The sequence below is a fragment of the Pseudophryne corroboree genome, chromosome 5 (genome assembly GCF_028390025.1).
Source record: "Pseudophryne corroboree isolate aPseCor3 chromosome 5, aPseCor3.hap2, whole genome shotgun sequence".
NCBI classification, from domain to species: Eukaryota; Metazoa; Chordata; class Amphibia; order Anura; family Myobatrachidae; genus Pseudophryne; species Pseudophryne corroboree.
This window is the reverse complement of record NC_086448.1, coordinates 828,083,865-828,100,717: the sequence shown is the minus strand read 5'-3', so window position 1 is coordinate 828,100,717 and position 16,853 is coordinate 828,083,865. Positions and strand designations below refer to the sequence as shown.

General features: G+C 46.0%; 1 long non-coding RNA gene across 1 annotated transcript; it reads right to left on the bottom strand.

Moving 5' to 3' along the window:
• Positions 1-577: 577 nt before the first annotated feature.
• Positions 578-11,420, bottom strand: LOC134929511 (uncharacterized). Its single transcript, XR_010178603.1, has 3 exons — positions 11,346-11,420; positions 11,058-11,270; positions 578-1,398 (listed from the first exon to the last, which is right to left on the bottom strand). It is a non-coding gene; the product is annotated as an uncharacterized LOC134929511 (long non-coding RNA).
• Between the last annotated feature and the right edge of the window lie 5,433 nt (positions 11,421-16,853).

Genomic DNA, 16,853 nt, shown 5'->3' with positions numbered 1-16,853 from the left:
GATAGTACAGATGGTACAGATTTTGACTATCTGTGCTTGAGATTTTGACTAAGTGCCAATTTTGACTATACTTTGTACTAGATAGTACACTAGATAGTCAAGATTTACTTGCCTGCACAGTCTATCTAGCCTTACGATACCGACCCCACGGGAGCGCGCATCGGGATCAAATCTGTATCGCAAGCTGCCTAACACCATGAGATATGCACTAACTTTTCATAAGATTTTGACTATATAGTCAAAATCTTACAGATTTATCTCACCGTGTGTACACACCATTAGAGACATCTGGCAACACTGTGAGTACAGATGTAGGGAGGCAGGTAAGGCAAGAACTGATCTTGCGACATTTTGGCGGTAAGTATATTTTTCTGTGTGTTTTTTATATAAACAAAGTCCACAAATGTAATTTCAATATAAATGTTGCTCTTGCTCACTATAGATATAGTTCTCAGATTGTAGTTTATGTGCTATATATGTGTTTATGTCTATCTATTGTGTAGCAGTTAGCTATCTAAATGTATATCTCTATATCTATCTTTCTATATATATTTGTTGCAAAATTATTTAATAAGACTTTACATATTTACACACTTTAATATATTTATGAAGTAAGCCAAACAAAACTATCACTTGTTTTTGTTCTTGGTTGTGTGTGTTTTGTGTTGTGGTTCATTGTAAGGTGTGCTTCAGCAGAGGTGTAGCTTATTTTTTGGGGGGATGTTTGGTTTCTGCAGAGGCTTGGGATGGCACATTTGAGCATGTTCTGCTCGATCTTCTTACTGGGGAGGTAATTGGGTTCTGGATTGGTGTTGTTGTCCCTGAGCTGGAGCCTTGTTGTGTTGACAACAAATTGATGTTTGGACTTAGGTTGGACAGTGTAGCGTTCAGTTGGGTTGTGGCTGATGTATTATTTTCAATGATTCTGGACAGACTTTCAGCAATTAGCTGATTATTTTGAATTAATTGAATGAGGGCTTGCTGATGACGATGTTGCTCATCCATTATGCGTTGTAAACTTACAATTAGTTGGCTGTTGTCTGCTCGCATCTGTTCCATTGTGTTTGCCATTCTGCTTAGTTGTACATTGAGTCTGCTGGTGTTCCTACTTAGTCTAGGTAGGTGATGGGACAGACTGGCAAGATATTGGCTGTGTGTGCGCAGACAATCTAGATTTTGGGCCTGTAACTTGTGTGGCCCCACTGTCTCAAAATGCTTGATCAAGTTGTTGTGGCTGGGGTGTAGTTGGGCTCAATTGTGGTGTTGGGGATCTTTGTGGTGGCGGCGTACTAACAGGCGGTGTGGTTTGTTGGGTTGGGTCAATTGGCTGCAGTTGGAGTATGAATGTTTCCTGTAAATCTGTGTCCTGCTGGGTATCTTGGGGTATGATGTCTGCATCTGTATGGGGTTTAAGGGGTCAACATTTTAGGAAGTGTTTGTTTTCTGTTTTTTTCAAACATTTCAGAAACATGCGTGATTTGTTATAATTAAATTTGTCCGTAAAAATAGAGGGTGGTCAACAATACTCAATTTGAGATTACACAAGGCAAAAGATGTTGTTTAATAACAAAACAATTTTGTTCAACAAACAGGCAAAAAAAAAGTTTGACTAAGACCCAACTTACTGTTCAAACACAGATAACTCCAAATAATGCAACACCCACAAATTTACTTTGTTTGCCTACATATCGGACTTTAAAAACATCTCTACACATTAAATGTAAAGATGTATACACTCGCCATTGGTAAAAGGTGGTAATCTTGCACACCAAACAATTAAGCTTTTGTCCATAAATTATGAAAACACAATACTACTGTATGGCTCAAGTGTACACACATATTTTGAGCAGATTTTAAAGTGGAGATGTGTACCACTTAATTTTGCAAGCCATGTGCTTGCTGGTGTTGATCCGTACAAGATTAATGGCCCTCGTTCCGAGTTGATAGCTTGTTGCCGTTTTTCGCAGCGTAGCGATCAGGCTAAAAATTGGATGTTCTGCGCATGTGTATGGGCCGCAGCGCGCACGCGCTAAGTACTTTCACACAAAACTATGCAGTTTTACACAAGGTAGAGGGACGCTTTTCAGTCGCTCGAGTGATCGTTGTGTGATTGACAGGAAGTGGGTGTTTCTGGGCGGAAACTGAGCGTTTTCAGGGAGTGTGCTGAAAAACGCAGGCGTGCTAGATAAAAACGCAGGAGTGGCTGGCCGAACGCAGGGCGTGTTTGTGACGTCAAACCAGGAACTAAACAGTCTGCAGTGATCGCAAGGTAGGAGTAGGTCTGGAGCCACTCTGAAACTGCATGAAAATATTTAGTAGCAGAACTGCTAACCTTTCGTTCGCACTTCTGCTAAGCTAAGATACACTCCCAGTGGGCGGCGGCTTAGCGTTTGCACTGCTGCTATAAGCAGCTAGCGAGCGATCAACTCGGAATGAGGGCCAATGTGTGGTATTAGTGCAGGGTAATTTGTGTGACACAACACTGTGTAAGTATGTATTGTAATTAGAGATGAGCGGGTTCGGTTCCTCTGAATCCGAACCCGCCCGAACTTCAGGTTTTTTACACGGGTCCGAGCAGGCTCGGATCTTCCCGCCTTGCTCGGCTAACCCGAGCGCGCCCGAACGTCATCATCACGCTGTCGGATTCTCGCGAGGCTCGGATTCTATCGCGAGACTCGGATTCTATATAAGGAGCCGCGCGTCGCCGCCATTATCACACGTGCATTGAGAGTCATAGGGAGAGGACGTGGCTGGCGTCCTCTCCGTTTAGAGAAGAGAGAGACACAGTATTTTCGGGGAGCATTATTAGGAGGAGTACTACTGTATACTACTATACTACTTGCTGAAGTGATATTTATAGATTAGATAGTGTGAGTGTAAGTGTATTATCTGACTTGTGGGGGAGACACTGACAGTGGGGAGCAGTTAGAGTCTGAGAGCAGGACTCAGGAGTACATATAACGTACAGTGCACACTTTTGCTGCCAGAGTCAGTGCCACACTGCCATTGTTGTGACCACACTGACCACCAGTATAATAATATATTTTGTGATTGTCTGCTTAGGCCTCGGAGTACTAGTTGCAAGTTGCAACGTGACCTCTCCTGAAGTGACCACCAGTTTAATAATCAATCACCACCAGTTTAATATATATATATATATATATAATTGTATATAATATATATATATATATAATATTGTATACCACCTACCCGTGGTTTTTTTTTTTCATTCTTCTTTATACATACTACTATAGTAGCTTACTGTAGCAGTCTGCGGTGCTGTGCTGACCTGACAGTGTCCAGCAGGTCCGTCATCAGTCATTACATAATAAATATATATAGTACCTGTCAGGCTGCAGTACTAGTGATATTATATTGATTTCATCTCATTATCAATAATTTATCATCCAGTCTAGACTCTATATTAGCAGCAGACACAGTACGTTAGTCCACGGCTGTAGCTACCTCTGTGTCGGCACTCGGCAGTCCATCCATAATTGTATACCACCTACCCGTGTTTTTTTTTTTTCTTTCTTCTTTGTACATACTACTATAGAGTATAGTAGCTTACTGTAGCAGTCTGCGGTGCTGCTGAGCTGACAGTGTCCAGCAGGTCCGTCATCAGTCATCATTACCTAATAAATATATTATCTACCTGTCCGGCTGCAGTACTAGTGATATTATATATACATACATATATATATTGATTTCATCTCATTATCAATCATCCAGTCTATATTAGCAGCAGACACAGTACGTTAGTCCACGGCTGTAGCTACCTCTGTGTCGGCACTCAGCAGTCCATCCATAATTGTATACCACCTACCCGTGTTTTTTTTTTTCGTTCTTCTTTGTACATACTACTATAGTATAGTAGCTTACTGTAGCAGTCTGCGGTGCTGCTGAGCTGACAGTGTCCAGCAGGTCCGTCATCAGTCATCATTACCTAATAAATATATTATCTACCTGTCCGGCTGCAGTACTAGTGATATTATATATACATACATATATATATTGATTTCATCTCATTATCAATCATCCAGTCTATATTAGCAGCAGACACAGTACGTTAGTCCACGGCTGTAGCTACCTCTGTGTCGGCACTCGGCAGTCCATCCATAATTGTATACCACCTACCCGTGTTTTTTTTTTTCGTTCTTCTTTGTACATACTACTATAGTATAGTAGCTTACTGTAGCAGTCTGCGGTGCTGCTGAGCTGACAGTGTCCAGCAGGTCCGTCATCAGTCATCATTACCTAATAAATATATTATCTACCTGTCCGGCTGCAGTACTAGTGATATTATATATACATACATATATATATTGATTTCATCTCATTATCAATCATCCAGTCTATATTAGCAGCAGACACAGTACGTTAGTCCACGGCTGTAGCTACCTCTGTGTCGGCACTCGGCAGTCCATCCATAATTGTATACCACCTACCCGTGGTTTTTTTTTTCTTTCTTCTTTGTACATACTACTATAGAGTATAGTAGCTTACTGTAGCAGTCTGCGGTGCTGCTGAGCTGACAGTGTCCAGCAGGTCCGTCATCAGTCATCATTACCTAATAAATATATTATCTACCTGTCCGGCTGCAGTACTAGTGATATTATATATACATACATATATATATTGATTTCATCTCATTATCAATCATCCAGTCTATATTAGCAGCAGACACAGTACGTTAGTCCACGGCTGTAGCTACCTCTGTGTCGGCACTCAGCAGTCCATCCATAATTGTATACCACCTACCCGTGGTTTTTTTTTTCTTTCTTCTTTGTACATACTACTATAGTATAGTAGCTTACTGTAGCAGTCTGCGGTGCTGCTGAGCTGACAGTGTCCAGCAGGTCCGTCATCAGTCATCATTACCTAATAAATATATTATCTACCTGTCCGGCTGCAGTACTAGTGATATTATATATACATATATATATATTGATTTCATCTCATTATCAATCATCCAGTCTATATTAGCAGCAGACACAGTACGTTAGTCCACGGCTGTAGCTACCTCTGTGTAGGCACTCAGCAGTCCATCCATAATTGTATACCACCTACCCGTGGTTTTTTTTTTCTTTCTTCTTTGTACATACTACTATAGTATAGTAGCTTACTGTAGCAGTCTGCGGTGCTGCTGAGCTGACAGTGTCCAGCAGGTCCGTCATCAGTCATCATTACCTAATAAATATATTATCTACCTGTCCGGCTGCAGTACTAGTGATATTATATATACATACATATATATATTGATTTCATCTAATTATCAATCATCCAGTCTATATTAGCAGCAGACACAGTACGTTAGTCCACGGCTGTAGCTACCTCTGTGTCGGCACTCGGCAGTCCATCCATAATTGTATACCACCTACCCGTGGTTTTTCTTTTTCTTTCTTCTTTGTACATACTACTATAGAGTATAGTAGCTTACTGTAGCAGTCTGCGGTGCTGCTGAGCTGACAGTGTCCAGCAGGTCCGTCATCAGTCATCATTACCTAATAAATATATTATCTACCTGTCCGGCTGCAGTACTAGTGATATTATATATACATACATATATATATTGATTTCATCTCATTATCAATCATCCAGTCTATATTAGCAGCAGACACAGTACGTTAGTCCACGGCTGTAGCTACCTCTGTGTCGGCACTCGGCAGTCCATCCATAATTGTATACCACCTACCCGTGGTTTTTTTTTTTCTTTCTTCTTTGTACATACTACTATAGTATAGTAGCTTACTGTAGCAGTCTGCGGTGCTGCTGAGCTGACAGTGTCCAGCAGGTCCGTCATCAGTCATCATTACCTAATAAATATATTATCTACCTGTCCGGCTGCAGTACTAGTGATATTATATATACATACATATATATATTGATTTCATCTCATTATCAATCATCCAGTCTATATTAGCAGCAGACACAGTACGTTAGTCCACGGCTGTAGCTACCTCTGTGTCGGCACTCGGCAGTCCATCCATAAGTATACTAGTATCCATCCATCTCCATTGTTTACCTGAGGTGCCTTTTAGTTGTGCCTATTAAAATATGGAGAACAAAAATGTTGAGGTTCCAAAATTAGGGAAAGATCAAGATCCACTTCCACCTCGTGCTGAAGCTGCTGCCACTAGTCATGGCCGAGACGATGAAATGCCAGCAACGTCGTCTGCCAAGGCCGATGCCCAATGTCATAGTACAGAGCATGTCAAATCCAAAACACCAAATATCAGTAAAAAAAGGACTCCAAAACCTAAAATAAAATTGTCGGAGGAGAAGCGTAAACTTGCCAATATGCCATTTACCACACGGAGTGGCAAGGAACGGCTGAGGCCCTGGCCTATGTTCATGGCTAGTGGTTCAGCTTCACATGAGGATGGAAGCACTCAGCCTCTCGCTAGAAAACTGAAAAGACTCAAGCTGGCAAAAGCACCGCAAAGAACTGTGCGTTCTTCGAAATCCCAAATCCACAAGGAGAGTCCAATTGTGTCGGTTGCGATGCCTGACCTTCCCAACACTGGACGTGAAGAGCATGCGCCTTCCACCATTTGCACGCCCCCTGCAAGTGCTGGAAGGAGCACCCGCAGTCCAGTTCCTGATAGTCAGATTGAAGATGTCAGTGTTGAAGTACACCAGGATGAGGAGGATATGGGTGTTGCTGGCGCTGGGGAGGAAATTGACCAGGAGGATTCTGATGGTGAGGTGGTTTGTTTAAGTCAGGCACCCGGGGAGACACCTGTTGTCCGTGGGAGGAATATGGCCGTTGACATGCCTGGTGAAAATACCAAAAAAATCAGCTCTTCAGTGTGGAGGTATTTCAACAGAAAAGCGGACAACAGGTGTCAAGTCGTGTGTTGCCTTTGTCAAGCTGTAATAAGTAGGGGTAAGGACGTTAACCACCTCGGAACATCCTCCATTATACGTCACCTGCAGCGCATTCATAATAAGTCAGTGACAAGTTCAAAAACTTTGGGCGACAGCGGAAGCAGTCCACTGACCAGTAAATCCCTTCCTCTTGTAACCAAGCTCACGCAAACCACCCCACCAACTCCTTCAGTGTCAATTTCCTCCTTCCCCAGGAATGCCAATAGTCCTGCAGGCCATGTCACTGGCAATTCTGACGATTCCTATCCTGCCTGGGATTCCTCCGATGCATCCTTGCGTGTAACGCCTACTGCTGCTGGCGCTGCTGTTGTTGCTGCTGGGAGTCGATGGTCATCCCAGAGGGGAAGTCGTAAGCCCACTTGTACTACTTCCAGTAAGCAATTGACTGTCCAACAGTCCTTTGCGAGGAAGATGAAATATCACAGCAGTCATCCTGCTGCAAAGCGGATAACTGAGGCCTTGACAACTATGTTGGTGTTAGACGTGCGTCCAGTATCCGCCGTTAGTTCACAGGGAACTAGACAATTTATTGAGGCAGTGTGCCCCCGTTACCAAATACCATCTAGGTTCCACTTCTCTAGGTAGGCGATACCGAGAATGTACACGGACGTCAGAAAAAGACTCACCAGTGTCCTAAAAAATGCAGTTGTACCCAATGTCCACTTAACCACGGACATGTGGACAAGTGGAGCAGGGCAGGGTCAGGACTATATGACTGTGACAGCCCACTGGGTAGAAGTATGGACTCCCGCCGCAAGAACAGCAGCGGCGGCACCAGTAGCAGCATCTCGCAAACGCCAACTCTTTCCTAGGCAGGCTACGCTTTGTATCACCGCTTTCCAGAATACGCACACAGCTGAAAACCTCTTACGGCAACTGAGGAAGATCATCGCGGAATGGCTTACCCCAATTGGACTCTCCTGTGGATTTGTGGCATCGGACAACGCCAGCAATATTGTGTGTGCATTAAATATGGGCAAATTCCAGCACGTCCCATGTTTTGCACATACCTTGAATTTGGTGGTGCAGAATTTTTTAAAAAACGACAGGGGCGTGCAAGAGATGCTGTCGGTGGCCAGAAGAATTGCGGGACACTTTCGGCGTACAGGCACCACGTACAGAAGACTGGAGCACCACCAAAAACTACTGAACCTGCCCTGCCATCATCTGAAGCAAGAAGTGGTAACGAGGTGGAATTCAACCCTCTATATGCTTCAGAGGTTGGAGGAGCAGCAAAAGGCCATTCAAGCCTATACAATTGAGCACGATATAGGAGGTGGAATGCACATGTCTCAAGCGCAGTGGAGAATGATTTCAACGTTGTGCAAGGTTCTGATGCCCTTTGAATTTGCCACACGTGAAGTCAGTTCAGACACTGCCAGCCTGAGTCAGGTCATTCCCCTCATCAGGCTTTTGCAGAAGAAGCTGGAGACATTGAAGGAGGAGCTAACACGGAGCGATTCCGCTAGGCATGTGGGACTTGTGGATGGAGCCCTTAATTCGCTTAACAAGGATTCACGGGTGGTCAATCTGTTGAAATCAGAGCACTACATTTTGGCCACCGTGTTCGATCCTAGATTTAAAGCCTACCTTGGATCTCTCTTTCCGGCAGACACAAGTCTGCTGGGGTTGAAAGACCTGCTGGTGAGAAAATTGTCAAGTCAAGCGGAACGCGACCTGTCAACATCTCCTCCTTCACATTCTCCCGCAACTGGGGGTGCGAGGAAAAGGCTCAGAATTCCGAGCCCACCCGCTGGCGGTGATGCAGGGCAGTCTGGAGCGACTGCTGATGCTGACATCTGGTCCGGACTGAAGGACCTGACAACGATTACGGACATGTCGTCTACTGTCACTGCATATGATTCTCTCACCATTGAAAGAATGGTGGAGGATTATATGAGTGACCGCATCCAAGTAGGCACGTCACACAGTCCGTACGTATACTGGCAGGAAAAAGAGGCAATTTGGAGGCCCTTGCACAAACTGGCTTTATTCTACCTAAGTTGCCCTCCCACAAGTGTGTACTCCGAAAGAGTGTTTAGTGCCGCCGCTCACCTTGTCAGCAATCGGCGTACGAGGTTACATCCAGAAAATGTGGAGAAGATGATGTTCATTAAAATGAATTATAATCAATTCCTCCGTGGAGACATTGACCAGCAGCAATTGCCTCCACAAAGTACACAGGGAGCTGAGATGGTGGATTCCAGTGGGGACGAATTGATAATCTGTGAGGAGGGGGATGTACACGGTGATATATCGGAGGATGATGATGAGGTGGACATCTTGCCTCTGTAGAGCCAGTTTGTGCAAGGAGAGATTAATTGCTTCTTTTTTGGTGGGGGTCCAAACCAACCCGTCATTTCAGTCACAGTCGTGTGGCAGACCCTGTCACTGAAATGATGGGTTGGTTAAAGTGTGCATGTCCTGTTTATACAACATAAGGGTGGGTGGGAGGGCCCAAGGACAATTCCATCTTGCACCTCTTTTTTCTTTAATTTTTCTTTGCGTCATGTGCTGTTTGGGGAGGGTTTTTTGGAAGGGACATCCTGCGTGACACTGCAGTGACACTCCTAGATGGGCCCGGTGTTTGTGTCGGCCACTAGGGTCGCTTATCTTACTCACACAGCTACCTCATTGCGCCTCTTTTTTTCTTTGCGTCATGTGCTGTTTGGGGAGGGTTTTTTGGAAGGGACATCCTGCGTGACACTGCAGTGACACTCCTAGATGGGCCCGGTGTTTGTGTCGGCCACTAGGGTCGCTTATCTTACTCACACAGCTACCTCATTGCGCCTCTTTTTTTCTTTGCGTCATGTGCTGTTTGGGGAGGGTTTTTTGGAAGGGACATCCTGCGTGACACTGCAGTGACACTCCTAGATGGGCCCGGTGTTTGTGTCGGCCACTAGGGTCGCTTATCTTACTCACACAGCTACCTCATTGCGCCTCTTTTTTTCTTTGCATCATGTGCTGTTTGGGGAGGGTTTTTTGGAAGGGACATCCTGCGTGACACTGCAGTGCCACTCCTAGATGGGCCCGGTGTTTGTGTCGGCCACTAGGGTCGCTTATCTTACTCACACAGCTACCTCATTGCGCCTCTTTTTTTCTTTGCGTCATGTGCTGTTTGGGGAGGGTTTTTTGGAAGGGACATCCTGCGTGACACTGCAGTGCCACTCCTAGATGGGCCCGGTGTTTGTGTCGGCCACTAGGGTCGCTTATCTTACTCACACAGCTACCTCATTGCGCCTCTTTTTTTCTTTGCGTCATGTGCTGTTTGGGGAGGGTTTTTTGGAAGGGACATCCTGCGTGACACTGCAGTGACACTCCTAGATGGGCCCGGTGTTTGTGTCGGCCACTAGGGTCGCTTATCTTACTCACACAGCTACCTCATTGCGCCTCTTTTTTTCTTTGCGTCATGTGCTGTTTGGGGAGGGTTTTTTGGAAGGGACATCCTGCGTGACACTGCAGTGCCACTCCTAGATGGGCCCGGTGTTTGTGTCGGCCACTAGGGTCGCTTATCTTACTCACACAGCTACCTCATTGCGCCTCTTTTTTTCTTTGCGTCATGTGCTGTTTGGGGAGGGTTTTTTGGAAGGGACATCCTGCGTGACACTGCAGTGACACTCCTAGATGGGCCCGGTGTTTGTGTCGGCCACTAGGGTCGCTTATCTTACTCACACAGCTACCTCATTGCGCCTTTTTTTTCTTTGCGTCATGTGCTGTTTGGGGAGGGTTTTTTGGAAGGGACATCCTGCGTGACACTGCAGTGACACTCCTAGATGGGCCCGGTGTTTGTGTCGGCCACTAGGGTCGCTTAGCTTAGTCATCCAGCGACCTAGGTGCAAATTTTAGGACTAAAAATAATATTGTGAGGTGTGAGGTATTCAGAATAGACTGAAAATGAGTGTAAATTATGGTTTTTGAGGTTAATAATACTTTGGGATCAAAATGACCCCCAAATTCTATGATTTAAGCAGTTTTTTAGTGTTGTTTGAAAAAAACACCCGAATCCAAAACACACCTGAATCCGACAAAAAAAAATTCGGTGAGGTTTTGCCAAAACGCGGTCGAACCCAAAACACGGCCGCGGAACCGAACCCAAAACCAAAACACAAAACCCGAAAAATTTCCGGCGCTCATCTCTAATTGTAATGTCCTTTTTTTTTACTCACCAGATAGCTGAGGGGAATGTGGTTCCTGTGATGGCAGAATGGCCAAAATGTCAACTGGTGGCTGGGCCGACACAGTCGAGATGCAGCGTTGTGGAGGGGATAATGCTTGTGTCGTTTGCACATCAGGATGGTGTCTCTTGCTTGGCCTCTTTTTTTGAGTGACAGACCCCTGGGGAGGGCGCCTTTGTGGAGTTTGGTGCGATGAGGAAGTTCCTATGGGTTCAAACAAACATTAATCTTCTGATTTTCTTTGTGGACTCAGATTATGTGCCACAAAGTATAGTTTACCTGCTTCGCCAGCATCCGCAGCTCGTGCCAGTGTGGTTGGGGTCCTGGCTGTGGTGGCTTTCTTTCGTACTGTTTAAAAATGAAGATTGTGTTTATTTACATGATATTCTGTGTTCAAATATTGATGAAATGTCATTTTTTGATGTTTACATCTGAAGACCATTATGACAAGACTAAAACATATTTTTTCTGATTTTATGGTTGACTTCATTGTGTGTGTATAGTAAAATTTGGGGCAATTTCAAAAACCAAAACCATAGGCCAAGGTGTTTAGTTTACAATGACAAACAGCTCAATATCCAACCATGGATAAATTAAAGATAAGAATATTCTACACTAACAGAATACATTCCAAATGCAATAAAACATTTACAAATCTACGTTTTCTCAGGCCAAACAAGGAGAAAACAATACTTAAGCAGCTTGCAAAACAACATCTTGGCCACAAAGGCTTTTAAACAGCAACATACATTAGCCTTAAAAACTAAAAAATAAAGCCAGATTACATTTTAATAAACACGTGACTCAAAAATAATTTAAACGCCATAAAAAAAATAGGCCAGATATAAACTGAACATTCACAAAGCTAGAAAATAATGGTACGCTAAAAGGCCTGGGAACCATAAACCTCCCAAACAAAACCCCCCCACAACAATAAACTCTAATATTCAACATAAACAAGCAAAGGCGGTAATGTTATTCCCACTTTCTAAATAAAACAATACTTTATAAACAACAATAGGGGGAGGGACAACAATACCAACCAAAAAACAAAACAAAACACACCTTTGGGGATACTAAAACAAAAGCACATATGTAAACGCACAATGGGGGTCATTCCGAGTTGTTCGCTCGCTAGCTGCTTTTAGCAGCATTGCACACGCTAGGCCGCCGCCCTCTGGGAGTGTATCTTAGCTTAGCAGAATTGCGAACAAAAGATTAGCAAAACTGCTACTAAATATTTCTTTGCAGTTTCTGAGTAGCTCCAGAAATACTCCTAGATTGCGATCAGCTCAGTCCATTTAGTTCCTGGTTTGATGTCACAAACACGCCCTGCGTTCGGCCAGCCACTCCCCCATTTCTCCAGACACTCCCGCGTTTTTCCCTGACACGCCTGCGTTTTTTTGCAAACGCAGAGAAAACGCTGAGTTACCACCCAGAAAAGCTCTCTCCCTGCATGCGATAACTGATACATCCCTGCGATGTACTCAATTATCACAGTGCGAGTTTGGTCGAGTTTATCACCTGTCATCCGCATCATCAGATGCGTGATGGTGATAAATAGACCTCTAAGAGGGGTATCCAATTACAGGTGAAGAAACATTGGGCGTGAAATACATCTGTTTTTCCTGATGTTTCACCTGTATTTTTTTTTACAGGCTATCGAATTTGGTCACCTGTAAAAAAACAACAACACATTATCTCCCGAAAACACCCAGGTTCAGTGACCCCCTGTGTGTTTTCTGTAGAATCAGCCCTGTTTTTAGATGAAAACGGGTCTGTCCCTGGAAATTTGGTCTTGCCTGCATGAGGCAAGTGAAACAAAATCGTCGAAAAGCCGGCGCAGTGGGTTGTGCGCGCCGAACGGAGGCATGTCGGGGGTGCAGTCGTAGCGGCTGCATTATGTCACATGCAGCTGCCGCGACAGGTAAGATGGCGCCGGGACTCCTGTGTCCGCAGCTAAGCTGCGCCGGCTGGAGTCAACCTTAGTTTCTGCTGAGAAGCAGAAATTGTGAGGCGATCGCAATTTCTGCTTGTAGCAGGGGGGATTAGCAGAATTTGCTGTCCTTACTAAATTAGGCCCACAGTACAGAAACTACATATATACATACACATATATATACTGTATATATTATAAATGTATCTTCTAAATGCCTCAGCCTCCCCTGCCTGCCAGTGTCATTATTAAATAATTATCAGCAGCAGCCAGACGCCTCACCTCAGGTGGATCACAAACCTCATCTCAGGTGGATCAGAAGCCTCACCTCAGGTGAATCAGACGCCTCACCTCAGGTGGATCAGACACCTCACCTCAGGTAGATCAGACGTCTCACCTCAGATGTATCTCACACCTCACCACAGGTGGATCTCACGCCTCACCTCAGGTGGATCAGATGCCTCACCTCAGGTGGATCACACACATCATCCCAGGTGGATCACAAACCTCATCCCAGGTGGATCAGATGCCTCACCTCAGGTGAATCAGACGCCTCACCTCAGGTGGATCAGACACCTCACCTCAGGTAGATCAGATGCCTCACCTCAGATGGATCACACACCTCACCACAGGTGGATCTCACGCCTCACCTCAGGTGGATCAGATGCCTCACCTCAGGTGGATCACACACCTCATCCCAGGTGGATCACACACCTCATCCCAGGTGGATCACACACCTCATCCCAGGTGGATCAGATGCCTCACCTCAGGTGCAGCAGATGCCTCACCTCAGGTGGATCAGATGCCTCACCTAAGTTGGATCAGATGCCTCACCTCAGGTGGATCACACACCTCACCTCAAGTGGATCAGACGCCTCACCTCAGGTGGATCAGATGCCTCACCTCAGGTGGATCAGACGCCTCACCTTAGGTGGATCACACACCTCACCTCAAGTGGATCAGACGCCTCACCTTAGGTGGATCACACACCTCACCTCAAGTGGATCAGACGCCTCACCTCAGGTGGATCAGATGCCTCACTTCAGGTGGATCAGACGCCTCACCTCAGGTGGATCACACACCTTGCCTCAGGTAGATCTGAGGCCTCACTTCAGATGGATCAGACACCCTGCTGGGCGACCTGCAATGAGCTGTGACTACTGTAGTCATGCATGGCTGTGTGGTTCATACAGATAGCGGTGGTGTCGGGGCGACACCTTTCTGACATCACATGTTGCGGGAGAAGTACCGAGTGAGAATGCTGCACAGGGTGGTTTAGTGAAACCTTTCACTGCGCCGTTATCATGTTTAGTCAAATTATCCCGGCGGCTATGTTTCATCGCCGTCACCACAGCCGGGAAAGGGTGGGTGTCACAGCCCGAGTCTGGAAAGGGGCGGGACCTTGGACTGCTGCTAGAGGCTGCAGGGCAGCTGTAGCAGGAAATAATGTTTTCCTTTCTAAAGCAGCTTAGCAGCTCCTGGGGGCCTATTTTGATGGGGGGCCTGGAGCTGCAGCTCCCTCCACCCCATTGTTAATCCGGCCCTGCATGCAGCAGTGGGGTAGACATTGTGTGTGTGGGGTGGGTAATGCATGCAGCAGTGGGGAAGACATTATACTGTGTGTGGGGTGGGTAACGCATGCAGCAGTGGGGTAGACATTGTACTGTGTGTGGGGTGGGTAACGCATGCAGCAGTGGGGTAGACATTGTACTGTGTGTGGGGTTGGTAATGCATGCAGCAGTGGGGTAGACATTGTACTGTGTGTGGGGTGGGTAACGCATGCAGCAGTGGGGTAGACATTGTACTGTGTGTGGGGTTGGTAATGCATGCAGCAGTGGGGTAGACATTGTACTGTGTGTGGGGTAGGTAATGCATGCGGCAGTGGGGTAGACATTGTACTGTGTGTGGGGTTAGTAATGCATGCAGCATTGGGGTAGACATTGTACTGTGTGTGGGGTAGGTAATGCATGCGGCAGTGGGGTAGACATTGTACTGTGTGTGGGGTGGGTAATGCATGCAGCAGTGCGGTAGACATTGTACTGTGTGTGGGGTGGGTAACGCATGCAGCAGTGGTGTAGACATTGTACTGTGTGTGGGGTGGGTAACGCATGCAGCAGTGGGGTAGACATTGTACTGTGTGTGGGATGGGTAATGCATGCAGCAGTGGGGTAGATATTGTACTGTGTGTGGGGTGGGTAACGCATGCAGCAGTGGGGTAGATATTGTACTGTGGTTGGGGTGGGTAACGCATGCGGCAGTGGGGTAGACATTGTACTGTGTGTGGGATGGGTAATGCATGCAGCAGTGGGGTAGACATTGTACTGTGTGTGGGATGGGTAACGCATGCAGCAGTGGGGTAGACATTGTTCTGTGAGTGGGGTGGGTAACGCATGCAGCAGTGGGGTAGACATTGTACTGTGTGTGGGGTGGGTAACACATGCAGCAGTGGGGTAGACATTGTACGGTGTGTGGGGTGGGTAACGCATGCAGCAGTGGGGTAGACATCGTACAGTGTGTGGGGTGGGTAACACATGCAGCAGTGGGGTAGACATTGTACTGTGTTTGGGGTGGGTAACGCATGCAGCAGTGGGGTAGACATTGTACTGTGTGTGGGGTGGGTAACACATGCAGCAGTGTGGTAGACATTGTACTGTGTGTGGGGTGGGTAATGCATGCGGCAGTGGGGTAGACATTGTACCGTGTGTGGGGTGGGTAACGCAAGCAGCATTGGGGTAGACATTGTACTGTGTGTGGGGTGGGTAACGCATGCAGCAGTGGGGTAGACATTGTACTGTGTGTGGGATGGGTAATGCATGCAGCAGTGGGGTAGACATTGTACTGTGTGTGGGATGGGTAATGCATGCAGCAGTGGGGTAGATATTGTACTAGAGATGAGCGGGTTCGGTTTCTCTGAATCCGAACCCGCCCGAACTTCATGGTTTTTTTCACGGGTCCGAGCAGACTCGGATCCTCCCGCCTTGCTCGGTTAACCCGAGCGCGCCCGAACGTCATCATGACGCTGTCGGATTCTCGCGAGACTCGGATTCTATATAAGGAGCCGCGCGTCGCCGCCATTTTCACACGTGCATTGAGATTGATAGGGAGAGGACGTGGCTGGCGTCCTCTCCATTTAGATTAGAAGAGAGAGAGAGAGAGATTGACCTGATTTACTGGAGCCTAGGAGTACTGTAGAAGTGTAGAGAGTGCAGAGTTTACTAGTGACTGACCACAGTGACCACCAGACAGTGCAGTTTTGTTTTATTTAATATATCCGTTCTCTGCCTGAAAAAAACGATACACACAGTGACTCAGTCACATACCATATCTGTGTGCACTGCTCAGCCCAGTGTGCTGCATCATCTATGTATATATATCTGACTGTGCTCAGCTCACACAGCTTATAATTGTGGGGGAGACTGGGGAGCACTGCAGTGCCAGTTATAGGTTATAGCAGGAGCCAGGAGTACATATTATATTAAAATTAAACAGTGCACACTTTTGCTGCAGGAGTGCCACTGCCAGTGTGACTGACCAGTGACCTGACCACACTGACCACCAGTATAGTTAGTAGTATACTATATTGTGATTGCCTGAAAATGTTAAACACTCGTCGTGTGACTTCACTTGTGTGGTGTTTTTTTTTTTATTCTATAAAAAACTCATTCTGCTGACAGACAGTGTCCAGCAGGTCCGTCATTATATAATATATACCTGTCCGGCTGCAGTAGTGATATATATATATTTTTTATATCATTATTTATCATCCAGTCGCAGCAGACACAGTACGGTAGTTCACGGCTGTAGCTACCTCTGTGTCGGCACTCGGCAGTCCATCCATAATTGTATACCAC